At 42.0% G+C, this 15,851-nt stretch overlaps 2 non-coding genes across 2 annotated transcripts; one reads left to right on the top strand and one right to left on the bottom strand.

Moving 5' to 3' along the window:
• The first annotated feature begins 6,107 nt into the window (after window positions 1–6,107).
• Window positions 6,108–6,214, top strand: LOC128070728 (U6 spliceosomal RNA). The gene has a single exon (XR_008201698.1). It is a non-coding gene; the product is annotated as a U6 spliceosomal RNA (small nuclear RNA).
• A 3,961-nt stretch (window positions 6,215–10,175) lies between these two features.
• Window positions 10,176–10,285, bottom strand: LOC128070649 (U6 spliceosomal RNA). The gene has a single exon (XR_008201625.1). It is a non-coding gene; the product is annotated as a U6 spliceosomal RNA (small nuclear RNA).
• Window positions 10,286–15,851: the final 5,566 nt, after the last annotated feature.

Genomic DNA, 15,851 nt, shown 5'->3' with positions numbered 1-15,851 from the left:
TTCATTTATTCAGGAAACATTTTTATTAAGATATAATTGACATATAACATTATATTATTTTCAGGCATACAATATAATGATTGGATATTTGTATACATTGAAAAATGATCACCACAATAAATCTAGTTATCATTTGTCACCATATAAAATTATGAAATGCTTTTCCTTGGGATGAGAAATTCTAAGATTTACTTTTAAGATTTTACTTTTAGCAACTTTCAAACATGAAATACAATATTATTGATTATAGTCACCATGCTGTACATTATATCCCCATGACTTATTTATTTTATAACCAGAAGTTTATACCTCTTGGCCTCCTTTGTCCACCCTCCAATCTCCAGTCCCTTTGGCAACCACTTATCTATTCTCTGTATCTGTGAGTTTAGTTTGGTTTGGTTTGTTCATTTTGTTTTTCAGACTCCACACATATGGGAAATCATATAGTATTTGCCTTTCTGTCTGACTTTTTTTAACTTAGCATAATACCCTTAAGGTCCATCCATGTTGTTGCAAATAGCAAGATTGCATTCTTTATGGCTGAGCAATAGTCCATTGTGTATATATGTACCACATTTTTTTATCCATTTATCCATTGATAGACGCCTAGACTGTTTCCATGTCTTGGCTATTGCAAATAATGCTGCAGTTAATAGAGGCATGTATATATCTTTTCAAATCAGTGTTCTCATTTTGGAATTGCTGGTTCTAAGTTTTTGAGAAACTTCCATATGATTTTCCATAGTGGCTGCACCAATTTACATTCCCACCAATAGAGCACGAGGGTTCCCTTTTTTCCACATCCTCACCAACACTTGTTCTTTCTTGTCTGTAAAAATTTTTCTTTTTTGGTAGGATCTTAGTTCCCTGATCAGGGATTGAACTCATACCCCCTGCAGTGGAAGGACAGAGTCTTAACCACTGGACTGCCAGGGAAGTCCCTATTTCTTGTCTTTTTGATGATAAGCATCCTGACAGATGTGAGTGAGGTGGTATCTCATTATGGTTTTGATTTGCATTTCCCTGATGATTAGTGATGTTGAGCATCCTTTCATGAACCTGTTGGCCATCTGTATCTCTTCTTTAGAAAAACGTCTATTTAGATCCTCTTCCCATTTTTAAATTGGATTGTTTGGTGTTTTGCTATTGAGTTGTATAAATTCTTTATATATTTGGGTATTAACCCTTTATCAGATACGTAATTTGCAAATATTTTCTCCCATTCCATAGGCTGACTTTTTCATTTTGTTGATGGTTTCCATTATTGTGCAGAAGCTTTTAGTTTGATGTAGTCTCACTTGTTTATTTTTGCTTTTGGAGTTAGATCCAAAAAATCATTTCCAAGACTGATGTCAAGGACCTTTGTTTTCTTCTAGGAGTTTTATGGTTTCAGGCCTTACATTTCTTCAATCCATTTGAGTTAATTTTTGTGTGTAGTGTAAGATATTGGTCTAGTTTCATCTTTTGCTTGTGGATATCCATTTATTGAAGAGACTGTCTTTTCCCCATTTTATATTCTTAGTTTCTTTGTCATGAATTAACTGAGCGTATATGTGTAGGTTTATTTCTGGGCTCGCTATTCTGTTTCATTGATCTATGCATCTATTTTATACCACAATCAAGTTAGGTAACACACTCATCACCTCGTAGAAGTTACCCTGTGTGTGTGTGTGTATCTGTGTGTGGTGAGACTATTTAAGATCTACTCTCTTAGTAAATTTCAAGTATTACAATACAGTAGTGTTACTATAGCCACCACACCACTGTACATTAGATCTCTAGAACTTATTCATCTCATAATTGGACATTTGTTCCCTTTGACCAACATCTCCCCATTTTTCCCAGTGACCCTTCCCCTCCCTCTAGCCCCTAGCAACCACTATCTCATTCTAAAAACATCATTACAGCATTGTGTCTTTTCAAATCCAGTTAATGGGACATCCCTGATGGTCTAGTGGTTAAGACTGCATGCTTCCAATGCAGGGGGCTTGGGTTCAGTCCCTGGTCAAGGAACTAAAATCCCACATGCCACGTGGTGTAGCAAAAAAGAAGAAGAAGGCAACTTCTAAAATCCAGTTAACTATGTTTCCTAAACTCGGCTATCTCAGCAAAAATGAGAGATTTCTGAGTCTCAATAACTTGATTCTATTTTAGGCACTGAATTGAGCATTTCCCTGCTTGAGTAGATCTGATCTGGTCACTTGCACACAGGGAAATTTAGGACCTTAAATACCAAATCTGCCCTTTTGTTAGAACATGAATCTTCAGCCAGTGAGGGGAGGTGATAACTAAACCAACCAGAGCACCATCAGCCTCACTTTCCCAAGTCTCATGGTAGAGGTTTCTGGAGTGCATCCCTGTAGCCATGAATTAGAAATTTCAGGATGAGTTCCCCTTGTGGTCATTTCTGAAACAAAATTATTTGGCATCTGATGGTCTGCAACTCTAGTTACCATCTACTGGTTTGGTCAGTTGTCACCGATAGCTGAACACTTGATGCCTTCTTGGTTCACCCTTAGTTGACTCAAGTTTGCAGAGCCAAAGTGAATTGGATCTCAGACTGAATCTTTGCCCCCATATAACAGCTCTGTCCCCGCTTTAATACAGGGGATTGAGCTGATGAATTACTCAGACATCTCTACTCCCTGAGATGTCCCTTGAACATTTGTTGTTCAAAGTGCTCTGCTCACAACCAACCCACAAGGTAGCTACTTTTGTCCACATATTACTAATGAGGAAACTGAAATTCAGAGAATTTAGGGGACCGGTTTGCTAAAGGTCACACAGCCAGTGCAAATAAAGTTGAGCAGTGTCTTATAAAATGAACTGGCCCAGTTCCCCTATCCCCTCACCTCATTCATCTATCAACCTCCTATTGATCCTTTGGCTTTTAGCTGAAACATCTCTTTCCTTCCTTGACACTGTGAGTTCAGCTTCTGTGCTTCTCCTGTGGGCTCCTGTGGCCCCCAGACTGGCCCCATCATCCCTCCTCTGTAATCCCTAAGTGGCCAAGAGATTTGTGGCTTGATTTCACAGTTTCAAGCATGTAGGAGATGTTCAAGAAATAGCTGTAGGGACTTAGAAAACAAACTCATGGTTTCCAGGGGGGAGGGATAGTTAAGGACTTTGGGAAGGTCATGTGTATATTGCCATATTTAAAATGGATGGTCAACAAAGACCTCTTGTATAGCACAGAGAACTCTGCTCAATGTTATGTGCCAACCTAGATGGGAGGGGGCTTGGGGAAGAATGGACACATGTGCATGTATGGCTGAGTCTCTTCCCTGTTCACCTAAAACTATCACAACATTGTTAATCAGCTATACCCCAACACAAAATGTTTTAGTTTTAAAAAATTATAAAATAAAATTTAAAAAACAGGAATGTGAAAAAAAAAAAAGAAATAGCTGTGGGATGAGTAAATAAATGAATGCATGAGCAGGCCAATCCCCAGGTTTCCACAAAACCCCATCATCTCCCACAAGCTGGTAAGCCCAGTGCTGAACCCTCTAGGGTAAGGGGAAATGCATGGAAATTAATGAGTTCTGCCTTTGTGGCTTTACTGCTAGTTAGAGAGACAATCCAGAGAACAATGATTGGTAATGCAGTGTCCTCTGAGCTAGAGGTGGAGTGGATAGAGGCCAGCTGAGGCAGGAAAATCAACTTATGTCATTGGCAAAGAGGCAAAAAGAAGTCTGGTTCATCCAAATTTGTTTCTCAGTCCAAATATGAAAACAGTCACATGACTATAAAGTATGAACTTAGGGGGTGGGGTTTTCCTGGTGGCTCAGTGGTAAAAAGTTCTCCTGCCAATGTAGGAGACACAGGTTCAACCCCTGGTCTGGGAAAATCCCACATGTTATGGAGCAACTAAGCCCATGCACCACAACTATTGAACCCACAGTCTACAGCCTGGGAGCTGCAACTACCGAGCCCACGTGTCGCAACTACGCAAGCCCATGCGTGCTAAAGCCCCTGCTCTGCAAGAGGAGCCACCACGGTGAGAAGCCCACACACCACAACTGGAGAGTAGCCCCCGCTCACCACAGTGAGAAAAGCCCTCACAGCAACAAAGACCCTGCGCAGCCACAAATAAATAACAAGTTTACAAATATTGTAAAAAATTATGGACTGGGGAATCAAGCCTTTATAGTCAGATGTACCTTTACAGTCAGATGTGGATGAATAGGCTAAATACACTCTTACCTGTGAGTGATATATTATCTATTGTACGGTGTGTGTGCTCAGTCATGTCCAACTCTGTGCAACCCCATGGACTGTAGCCCGCCAGGCTCCTCTGTCCATGGGATTCTCCAGGCAAGAATGCTGGCGTGGGGTGCCATGCCCTCCTCCAGGGGATCGTCCCTGACTCAAGGATCAAATCCGCTTCTCTTTAGTCTCCTGCATCAGCAGCTGGGTTCTTTACCACTAGCACCAACTGAGAGGCCCTTATCGCCCACACAGATTAGCAATTCTTAAATTGTCTTTGATGGTATTTGTTTGACACAAGTAATTCTTGTCATTCAACATTTTTTCTTTCTTTTTTTCTCTTTTGGTTCTTTGTATGGGCAAAGAGGAGACATGAAGATTACCCCAGACCTGACCCTAGCCTGCTGGTGAGATGCTGGCTTTCTGGGTGACAGCTGCAGAGAAGTCTCACTGCTCCTCCTGCTTGCCAAGGCCCTGTGCCCTTCATACTACAGTAAGAGAGAAGAAATCAGCGCCTCTGAGCCAAAGCTGAAGCTCTAATTTGCAACTGTCATTACCTTTTTCAGAGTGACCTAATAGGTGCCTCTTGGCAATGCTTGGGCTTAAGAAGAGATTCCTGCTGCCACCTTCTGGGAAAATGAATAACCGAACTCAGTGTTTGACTGGAATTCAAGGGGAAACCGAATTGGGATCTTGCTGAAGATTCATCCTTTTGATTAATTCCTTTACTCACCATCGAACCTTTGTTTGATATCTTCACAGTAGAAATAGCATCCATTTCAGGCCTTAATCAGCCACCTCATTCAACCTCCCAGTTCTTCAATGATTCTGAAGAGATTAGAAGTTGCTTTCCAAAATATTTATTAAATACCTTTTTGCACGTGCCAGTTTGCCAGGCAATGCAGAAGGATAATGAAACAGGCCTGGCCTCTCTTCTCCAGAAATTTCTCATTGAGAAAAGGGCACAGAGGTACAAGATACAGGACAGAACCGAGGTGAACCGATACAGGTAGAAAGTTATTTCCCTTTAACATATTATGACCAGAGACACATATATTTTGAAAACAAGGTGAAGAAAGGGTAGAAAGCAAGGAACGAGACCACCAGAAAACAAAATTTAATGGAAGCAGTTGAGGTGAAATCCCATGTAGTTCATTAAACAAGGCCCCCTTAGGCAAGAGTCCAGGTTTTCCTACATTGTTTTTTCTGTCATCATCATCATCATCATTTCTTTTTGCTGTTACATGTTATTTACTTCTTGGCAGCTGCTGCCTAAATAATGTCTTGGTAGCTGCCCCTGGCTCTGATTCCTCTGTATCCAGAATTATTGTTCCTTTTTCTGTGTGGGGAAATAGGACACAGGACACAGGAGAAGGATAACCCTGGGCTACATAGCTGAAAATAAATTGAACACATAAATTCCACTTTCTTAGAAGTCCCCTCAGTCCTGGGGGGGAGGTTGCTGCCGCCCCCAGGACACCTTGGTAGGGCGCTGGGTACCTCCTGGCTCAATTTCTTCTTCTTCTCCCATTTCTTCTTCACTTCACGCCTCCAAGATTGCCTTTTGTCATTTCATTTAAGCAATGTCACAAAACCAAGCTTTCAGCTATTATTATTTTTCCTATTGTTCTTTTAGCAGAATCCAGCCTTCTGCAAAGTTTGCCATTTTTTAGACACAATATGGAGACTATTGGTGACTTTTTAAATAAATGTTATCATTTATTTATGATAAATGTTATGTACATTTTAAAGTATAATTTAAATATATAACATGGACTCTAGTCAAATTTTTGATGGACTAATGAATCTCCTCTTCCCCTCCCCCCAAAATAGGTATGGCCATGTATGTACACATGTGAAAGGGGTAGAGGTTGGCCAACTTTCCATTTACCAAGTTAGTGCTCGCTTTGGCAACACATATACTAAAACTGGAATAATGCAAAGAAGATTAGCATGGCCCCTGCTCAAGAATTACATGCAAATTCATGAAGCAGTCCATGTTTTTTTCTTGTATGTGCCATTAAACCACCTCCAGATGAGATGGGGGAACACTCCTTCTTTAATTTTGAAATTGTATTTGGAATTTATTGTTGCTGTGTACTAAGAACTTGGCCTAAATAAAATCTTACAAGGTATGTTCACACACAAAAAATTTTTTTTTACCAAGTTAGAACCTTAGCAATCTGACAGAGCCTCAACTTCGAACTATTCTCACCATCTTTTTGTGAAAAAAGCAAAAATTTTCACATTAGAAACAAAAGGAGAAAGGACCTAATCTCAGAATCTAGTCATGTCATCCTCTGGAGTTCCAGAGACCCAGAGAAGGAAGTGAGAATGGGGGTGAAGATGTCAAAGACTGAGCAGGAAGGAGAGAAGAAAAGTAAAGAAAATTCCACTTTTCCAGATCTTGGAGTACCAGATCATCTGCTAGAAAGATAAAAGAAATAAGCCTGGGGGGTAGTTGTAAAACTTTGGAAGATCTTTTGAGGGAAATGGGAATTTCTTCCCAAAGGCAAACAAGAGGTCTTCTGGATAGTATTAAGGCCCCAAAGTACCTGTGATCCCTTCTTGTTTAAGAAATTGCTGCGGCTGCACCTCACCACGGAGAAGGCAATGGCAACCCACTCCAGTACTCTTGCCTAGAAAATCCCATGGACAGAGGAGCCTGGTAGGCTGCAGTCCATGGGATCGCGAAGAGTCAGACACGACTGAGCGACTTCACTTTCACTTTTCACTTTCACTTTTCACTTTCATGCATTGGAGAAGGAAATGGCAACCCACTCCAGTGTTCTTGCCTGGAGAATCTCAGGGACGGGGGAGCCTGGTGGGCTGCCGTCTATGTGGTCGCACAGAGTCGGACACGACTGAAGCGACTTAGCAGCAGCAGCACCTCATTAGTTATTGGTGATGATTTGGAGGGAAACAGAGAGCGCAGAAACCATGGCCTGGAAAAGTCTGATTTCAAGTCAAGAAAATGAAATATTTTGTTGTGAAGAACCCTAGAAGAGCATCTCACAATGCTAATAGCAGGTCCTTGAGGAAGTCACTAGTTTGGGTCAAGAGAACTGTGGTGGCTGCACCATGCCTTCAGCCCTGGTTCCTCATCTGGTTTATCTTCCAAGCGCACACTGTGGCTGGTGTTGCTATGGCTGCCAGGGCAAGATAATAAAGCCCGTCTGTCTCTCCTGAGTTTGTACATGTATTTTATCGCTTCATCAAGGTATAATTTACATATCATAAAATTCACCCATTTTAAGTATACGATGATTTTTAAATAAATTGACAGACTCATACAACTATCATCACGAACCAGTTTCAGAAGTTTTTCATCAAATCCAAAAGTTCCCTCAAGCCCACCTCTAGTCACTTTCCACTCCTGATCCCCAGCCCTAGGCAAGTCCCTGTGGATACCTTTTCTGGACATTTCACATAAATGGAATCATGCAATGTGTACCCCTTTCTGTCTGGCTCCCTTCACTCTGTATAAGATTTTTGAGGTTCATCAATGGGAAACAGATGGGGAAACAGTGGAAACAGTGTCAGACTTTATTTTGGGGGGCTCCAAAATCACTGCAGATGATGACTGCAGCCATGAAATTAAAAGACACTTACTCCTTGGAAGGAAAGTTATGACCAACCTAGATAGCATATTCAAAAGCAGAGACATTACTTTGCCAACAAAGGTCCATCTAATCAAGGCTATGGTTTTTCCAATGGTCATGTATGGATGTGAGAGTTGGACTGTGAAGAAGGCTGAGTGCTGAAGAATTGATGCTTTTGAACTGTGGTGTTGGAGAAGACTCTTGAGCCTCCCATGGACTGCAAGGAGATCCAACCAGTCCATCCTAAAGGAGATCAGCCCTGGGTGTTCATTGGAAGGAATGATGCTAAAGCTGAAACTTCAGTACTTTGGCCACCTCATGCGAAGAGTTGACTCATTGGAAAAGACTCTGATGCTGGGAGGGATTGGGGGCAGGAGGAGAAGGGGACGACAGAGGATGAGATGGCTGGATGGCATCACCGACTCGATGGACGTGAGTCTGAGTGAACTCCGGGAGATGGTGATGGACAGGGGGGCCTGGTGTGCTGTGATTAATGGGGTCGCAAAGAGTCGGACACGACAGAGCGACTGAACTGAACTGAATGTTGTAGTATGTATCAGTATTTTGTTCCTTTTTATTGCTGACAGTAATCCATTGCTTGGATATACCATGTTTTGTTTATCCATTCACCAGTATTGGACATATGGATACTTCCTAGACTTTCATTATTATGAATCAGTTCAGTTCAGTTCAATTGCTCAGTTGTGTCTGACTCTGCGACCCCATGGACTGCAGCACGCCAGGCTTCCCTGTCCATCAGCAACTCCCAGAGCTTGCTCAAACTCACGTTCATCGAGTCAGTGATGCCATCCAACCATCTCATCTTCCGTCGTCCCCTTCTCCTCCCACCTTCAATCTTTCTCAGCATCAGGGTCTTTTCCAGAGTCAGTTCTTTGCATCGGATGGCCAAAGTACTGGAGTTTCAGCTTCAGCATCAGTCATTCCAGTGAATATTCAGGACTGATTTCCTTTAGGATGGACTGGTTGGATCTCCTTGCAGTCCAAGGGACTCTCAAGAATCCTCTCCAACACCACAGTTCAAAAGCATATTTATGAATAATGCTGCTATAAATAATGGACTTCCTGGGTGGTCCAGTGGTAAAGAATCTGCCTGCCAATACAGGAACACAGGTTCGAACCCTGGTCCAAGAAGATTCTGCATGCCACAGGGCTGTTTGCCATGACTAGAGAGTCCTTGAGCAGCAATAAAACTAAGACTCAAGGCAACAAAATAAATAAATAGTAAAAAAAAAAAAAAGGAAAAAAATATTAACATACAAGTCTTTGCGTGAACATATTTTTATTCTCTTGAGTAGATTCCTAGGAGCAAAATGGCTGGGTTGTATGAGAGTAGCTCAGCTGGTAAAGAATCTGCCTAGAATGCAAGAGACCCTGGTTCGATTCCTGAGTTGGGAAGTTCCCCTGGAGAAGGGCATGGCAACCCGCTCCAGTATTGCTGCCTGGAGAATCCCCATGGACTGTAGCCCACAAGGCTCCTCTGTCCATGGGATTGCAGAGTCGGACATGACAGAGTCACCAAGCACAACAACATCATGATTAGTTTATTAATAAATTTTCAAGAAACCTGTCAAACTCCTTTCAAAATGACTGTACCATTTAAAATTCCCATCAGCGATGCATGAGGGTTCTAGTTTCTCCACATTTGTGTCAACACTTGGCATTATCTGCCTTTTTGGTAATAGCCATTTGGAATGTAGTGACATCTTATTGTGATTTTAATTTGCATTTCATTTCCTTAATGATGCTGAGTATCTACATTTTCATTTGCTTAGCCATTCCTATACCTTCTTTGGTGAAGTGTGTACTCAAATCCTTTGCCAATTTTTAAGTTGGCCTGTCTTCTTACTGAGTTTGAAGAGTTCTTTGTATTTTTCAGATGTAAGTCCTTTATCAGACTTGTGATTTGAAAATATTTTCTTCCAGTCTATGGTTTGTCTTTTTTTTGAGAAAAGTTTATTTTATAATATTCATTGGAAATACACTGGAAGAGTATATATCAAGTCTTCAACAGTGGTTATTCTGGGGCAATAGAAATTTTAGGTAGCAAACTTTTTACTCTTCTTGCTAAATATTTCTGTAATTAATTTTCATTTTAATGGGTATTACTTTTTATTTTTTAAATTTATATTTAATTGGAAGATAATTGCTTTACAATGTTGTGTTGGTTTCTGCCATACAACTACATGAATCATTTGTAAGTATACAGATGTCCCCTCCCTCTTGAACCTCCCTCCCAATCCCCACCCCATCTCACCCTTCTAGGTTGTCACAGAGCACAGGGTTGAGCTCCCTGTGTTATACAGCAATGTTATTGCATTCCCATTAGCTAGCTTTTTATTTTTAAAAAACATGAAATGCTTCATAAATTTGCATATCTTTGTGCAGAGGACATGCTAATCTTTTCTGTATTGTTCCAGTTTTACTATATGTATGTGCTGCTGAGGAGAAGGCACTGGCGACCCACTCCAGTACTCTTGCCTGGAAAATCCCATGGACAGAGGAGCCTGGTAGGCTGCAGTCCATGGGATCGCTAAGAGTGGGACACGACTGAGCGACTTCACTTTCACTTTTCACTTTCCTGCATTGGAGAAGGAAATGGCAATCCACTCCAGTGTTCTTGCCTGGAGAATCTCAGGGATGGGGGAGCCTGATGGGCTGCCGTCTTTGGGGTCGCACAGAGTCGGACACGACTGAAGCGATTTAGCAGCAGCAGCAGCAGGTCGAGTAGAAATGGAATTCTAGATGTGTCATCAGACTTAGCAGCTTAGACTTCAGATTTATTTCAGATTCATCAAAGGAGAAAGATGGGCTGTACTGCCGCAGTGAGCGGGTTTCCCGCAAACACCGCAGCAAGCAGCTTCCTTCCCAATCGCCAAAGGGCTCTGCTGCGTTTTTTCAGACGCGAAAGGCGGGCGAAGAGGCAGTGTAGGTGAGGGTGGGGGTGAGGAATTAAGGGCTTCTTGGCATTTCTGGAGCAACATTGCCACCAAGAGGAAAATGTAACAAAGCCTCAAGCCATGTGAGCAAACAAAAGGAGGCTGTTGTTCAGTTGCTCAGTTTTGCGACACACTAGGTTCCCCTGTCCTTCACTATCTCCTGGAGTCTGCTCAAACTTATGTCCATTGTGTCGATGATGCCATCCAATCATCTCATCCTTCGTTGCCCCCTTCTCCTCTTACCCTCAATCTTTCTACAATACCAGAAAGAAAGGAATGCTTTGGTGGAACAGAAAATCCAGAAGTCCTGAGTGACTGACTCAGAAGCCAAATTGAAGATAATCCCAGTGATTTGTCGATGGGACAATTTGAGCATCAACAAGGTTGCAATGGTTTGAAATACATGAAATATAAACCTGGGGTTTTTTTTGTTTTGTCTTGTTTTTTCCCCTGCATCATGTCGCCAGTGGGATATGTTTTTCCACGGGGGAACCTGTGGTCCCTTCAGTGATTGTATGGAGTCTTAATCCCTGAACCACCAGGGAAGTCTTGGAAAACAGCTCTTTATGTTGGAAACTGATAAATACAGGGAAAGAATCAAGTATCAAGTATTGATCGTTTTTCTTATACAAGCAAAGAGTTGGGGGGGGAGATCCTTTTATAAATATATTTGGGCTAATAAATGAAAGAATAAGAGAGTCAAAATATTCTACTTTGTCACCCCCTTGTAAATAAATGGGTCCAGTCACTGCCCATCAATGACTGATGACATCATAAAAAGAGACAACCAACAGTATGTGCCTAATTATGGGGGCACAACCGTCCACACTGACAAACCTAGACAGTGTGTTGAAAAGCAGAGCCATTACTCTGCTGACAAAGGTCCATATAGTCAAGGCTCTGGTCTTCCCAGTGGTCACATACAGTTGAGAGCTGGACCTTAAGGAAGGCCAAATGCCAAAGAATTGATGCCTTTGAACTGTGATGCTGGAGAAGACTCCTGAGAGTTCCTTGAATGGCAAGATCAAACCAGTCCATCTAAAGGGATATCAACCCTGAATATTCATTGGAAGGACTGATGCTGAAGCTGAAGCTCCAATACTTTGGCCACCTGATGCGAACATCTGTGGTCATCTGATACAAACAGCTGACTCATTGGAAAAGTCCCTGATGCTAGGAAAGATTGAGGGCAGAAGAAGAGGGCGTCAGAAGATGAGATGGCTGGATGGCATCACCGATGCAATGGACATGAACTTAAGCAAACTTCAGGAGATGGTGAGGGACAGGGAGGCCTGGCATGCTGTAGTCCATGGGGTCGAAAAGAGTTGAACACGACTGGATGACTGAATAACAACAATAAAGCATCCATACGAAGTCATCCTGAATATATATTAAAAAAATCAGGGTAATGTGAAGGCTGAATGGATATTTGAAACTATTTAGGATTTCTTATTATTGTTTTAGATGAGAAAAAGGTATTGAGGTTAGATTTTCTAAAGATTCCTTATCTTTCAGATACACATACTGACCCATTGTACATTAAAAAATATGTCTGAGATTTGCTTCAAAATAATCTGAAGGGTACATAGTAGATGGGATATATAGATGCTTGGCCATGAGCTTATGAATGTTGGAGCTGGATGGTGGTACAGAATGTTCATTTTGCTGTTCTCTAGACTTTTGTGTAAGTTTCTAATATGTCCTAATACACAGTAAAAATAAAATTAGATTGCTGGAATTATGCCTTTTATAAGCACAGTGCCCTTAATTCAGATCTAGCTTTGAATACATTCTAAGCACATATTCTATTTATATAATTTGTATACATACAGCTTGTATGAATTGGGACTTAATAAAGTTTTAGATGGCCTAGTTTCATACAATCCTGAGTCATCTCACAATTTATGAGATTTCCAAAATCCACAACACCTACTTCCTGTTAAGGAAGTAGCAGTTCAATCCATGTTTAGCTTTTCTTTTTCCTGGTAAACACACGCATGAGTTCACGTGGTACTGCATTTTATATGTATTTAATACATGGAATTATTGTATGTACATGAGGTCTAGTAAATACAGAGGGTCTCAACTTGCCCTGATCCATTTCATAGTGAATTCCATGTCTGAAATCCTTGTTTCTGCCACTTGTGAGAAATGAAGCTTCTCTCAATCAGCAGTGTTAGCTGTGTTACTTAAAACCCTGCAATGATTCCCCACTAAATAAAGGACACATTCTGTCCTTTAACTGTAGGGATGCCTTCTGCTCTTACATCTACTTCTGGTTTCGTCAGCTGTGACCAAGCTGGCAGGAAGGTACTCAACACACAGTGAAGGAGTCATCGTAACCTGGACCACAGCACCAAATGGGGGTCACTTCCTCCCTGGACACTGGTTAGTGTAAGAGACTAAATTGTGCCCCCACCCCAAATTCCTGTGTTGCACCCCTTAACCCAAAGTGAATGTATTTGGAGACAGGGCCTTTAAGGAGGTAATCAAGGTTAAATGAGGCCAGAAGGGTGGTGTCCTTAGATGAAGAGGAAGAGACCCCCGAAATTTCTCTCTTGGTGTGTGCACAGATAAAAAGCCATGAGAGGGGCTAGCAAGAAGGCAGCTATCTACAAGCCAGGAAGAGAGTCCTTACCAGAAACCAACCCTAGTGGCACCTTGATCTTGGACTTCTAGCCTTCAGAACTGTAAGAACAGAAATTTCTACTGTTTAAGCCACCCAGTCTGCAGTAACTCGTACGGCAGCCTGAGCTGACTAATATAGCTGCCATTTGGGAACTCAGATTTTGGGAGAGTTCCCAGCACTCTCTAAATGACAAGTAGGTGACTGTGCTTAGTTTGGATAAATTCTGTGGTTTATGCCTAACACCTGCTTTCCTTCTGGGGATCTACCATTTTGGTGCCTGTTAACCAGAGGGTACCTACATGACTGGCCTCTGAGAAAAATCTTAGACTCTTACCCCAGGTGAATTCCTCTGTAGACAGCATTTTGGCTTTGTCACTGGTCATCGCTGGAGGAATTAAGCGTGTCCCGTGGGACTCCACCAGGACAGGAGCCTAAGAAGCCTGTTCCTGTTTCCCTCCCCACTTCACCTCATGTGCTTTTTCCCTGTGCTGACTGTGTTTTGTGTCCTTTCACTGTAACAAATCATCACCGTATGACTCCACAGAGTCCGGAGTCCTCAGAGTGAATTATCAAACTGAGGGACTTGAGGCCCAGAGCCTCTTCCCCACTGTCTCAGGCCATCATTCCCAGAGCCCCTTTGTTCACTGCTTTGTTGTTGTTCAGTCCCTAAATTCTGTCCAATTCTTTGCGACCCCATGGACAGCAGCACGCCAGGCTTCCCTGTCTTTCACTATCTCACAGAGTTTGTTCAAATTCATGTCCATTGAGTTGATGATGCCATCCAACCATCATCCTCTGTCTTTTCTTTCTCCTCCTGCCCTCAATCTTTCTCAGCATCAGGGTCTGTTCCAGTGAGTCAGATCTTTACATCAGGCGATCAAACTATTGGAGCTTGAGCTTCAGCATCAGTCCTCCCAATGAACATTCAGGGTTAATTTCCTTTAGGATTGACTGGTTTGATCTCTTTGCTAATTTCCAAGAGACTCTCAAGAACCATCTCCAGCACCACAGTTCAAAAGCATTAATTCTTCAGCACTCAGCCTTCTTTATGGTCCAACTCTCACATCCATACATGACTACTGGAAAAACCATAGCTTTGGCTATACCAACCTTTGTTGACAAAGTGATGTCTCTGTTTTTTAATATGCTGTCTAGGTTTGTCATAGCTTTCCTTTCAAGGAGCAAGTGTGTTTTAATTTTATGGCTGCAGTCACCGTCCACAGTGATTTTGGAACCCAAGAAAAAAATCTGTCACTGTTTCCACTTTTTCCCCATCTATTTGTCATGAAGTGATGACTGGATGCCATGATCTTAGTTTTTTGAATGTTGAGTTTTAAGCCAGCTTTTTAATCAAGAAGTTCTTTAGTTCCTTTTCGCTTTCTGCCATAAGGGTGGTGTCATCTCCATACCTGAAATTGTTGAGATTTCTCCCAGCAATCTTGATTCCAGCTTGTGCTTCATCCAGTCCAGCGTTTCTCATGATGTACTCTGCATATAAGTTAAATAACCAGGGTGACAGTATACAGCCTTGACATACTCCTTTCCCAGTTGGGAACCAGTCTGTTGTTCTATGTCCAGTTCTAACTGTTGGTTCTTGACGTGCATAGATTTCTCAGGAGGCAGGTAAAGTGGTCTGGTTTTCCCATCTTTTAAGAATTTTCCAGTTTGTTGTGATCCACATAGTCAAAGGCTTTAGCATAGTCAATGATGCAGAGTAGATGTTTTTCTGGAATTCCCTTGCTTTTTCTATGATCCACCAGATGGTGACAGTTTGATCTCTGGTTCCTCTGTCTTTTCTAAATCCAGCCTGTACATCTGTCACTTTACTGCTTGTATTGCTGCCAGCTCCTCAGATGCAGAATGCTTACTTTAGTCATCACTGTATTCTCAGTGCCTAGAAAAGAGTAGGGTCCCAGTGTCAGTTGAATCATTGGTGGGGAGTGCTTAAAACAACAGAAATTTTGGGAATTCCCTGGCAGTCCAGTGGTTAGATACCCATGCTTTCACTACCAAGGGCCCAGGTTCAATTCCTGGTTGGAAACTAAGACCCACAAGCCATGCAGTGCTGCCAAAAAAAAGAGAGAGAAAGAAAAAAAAACAGAAGTTATTTTATAGTTCTGGAAGTTAGAAGTCTGAAATCAAGGCGTTGGTGGCAGGGCCCCCTGAAGGCCCCAGGCGAGGGTCCTTTCTTGCCTCTTCCAGCTTCTGGTGGGTTGCCAGCAATCCTTGGTGGTCCATAGCTTGCAGACCTATCACTCTAACTTCTGTATCCATTGTCACATGGCATTCTCCCCGTGTGTGTATCCCTGTGCCTCTTCTCATCAGGATGCCAGTGATTGTATTCAGGGCTTGCCCTAATCTAGGATGACCTTATCTTAACTTACATCTTAATTACACCTGCAGAGACCGATTTCCAAATAAGGTCACATTCACAGGTTAAGACTTGAATAAACT

The sequence above is a fragment of the Budorcas taxicolor genome, chromosome X (assembly GCF_023091745.1).
Source record: "Budorcas taxicolor isolate Tak-1 chromosome X, Takin1.1, whole genome shotgun sequence".
Classification (NCBI taxonomy): Eukaryota; Metazoa; Chordata; class Mammalia; order Artiodactyla; family Bovidae; genus Budorcas; species Budorcas taxicolor.
Note: the sequence above shows the minus strand (reverse complement) of the source record. Positions and strands in the feature narration are given on the sequence as shown.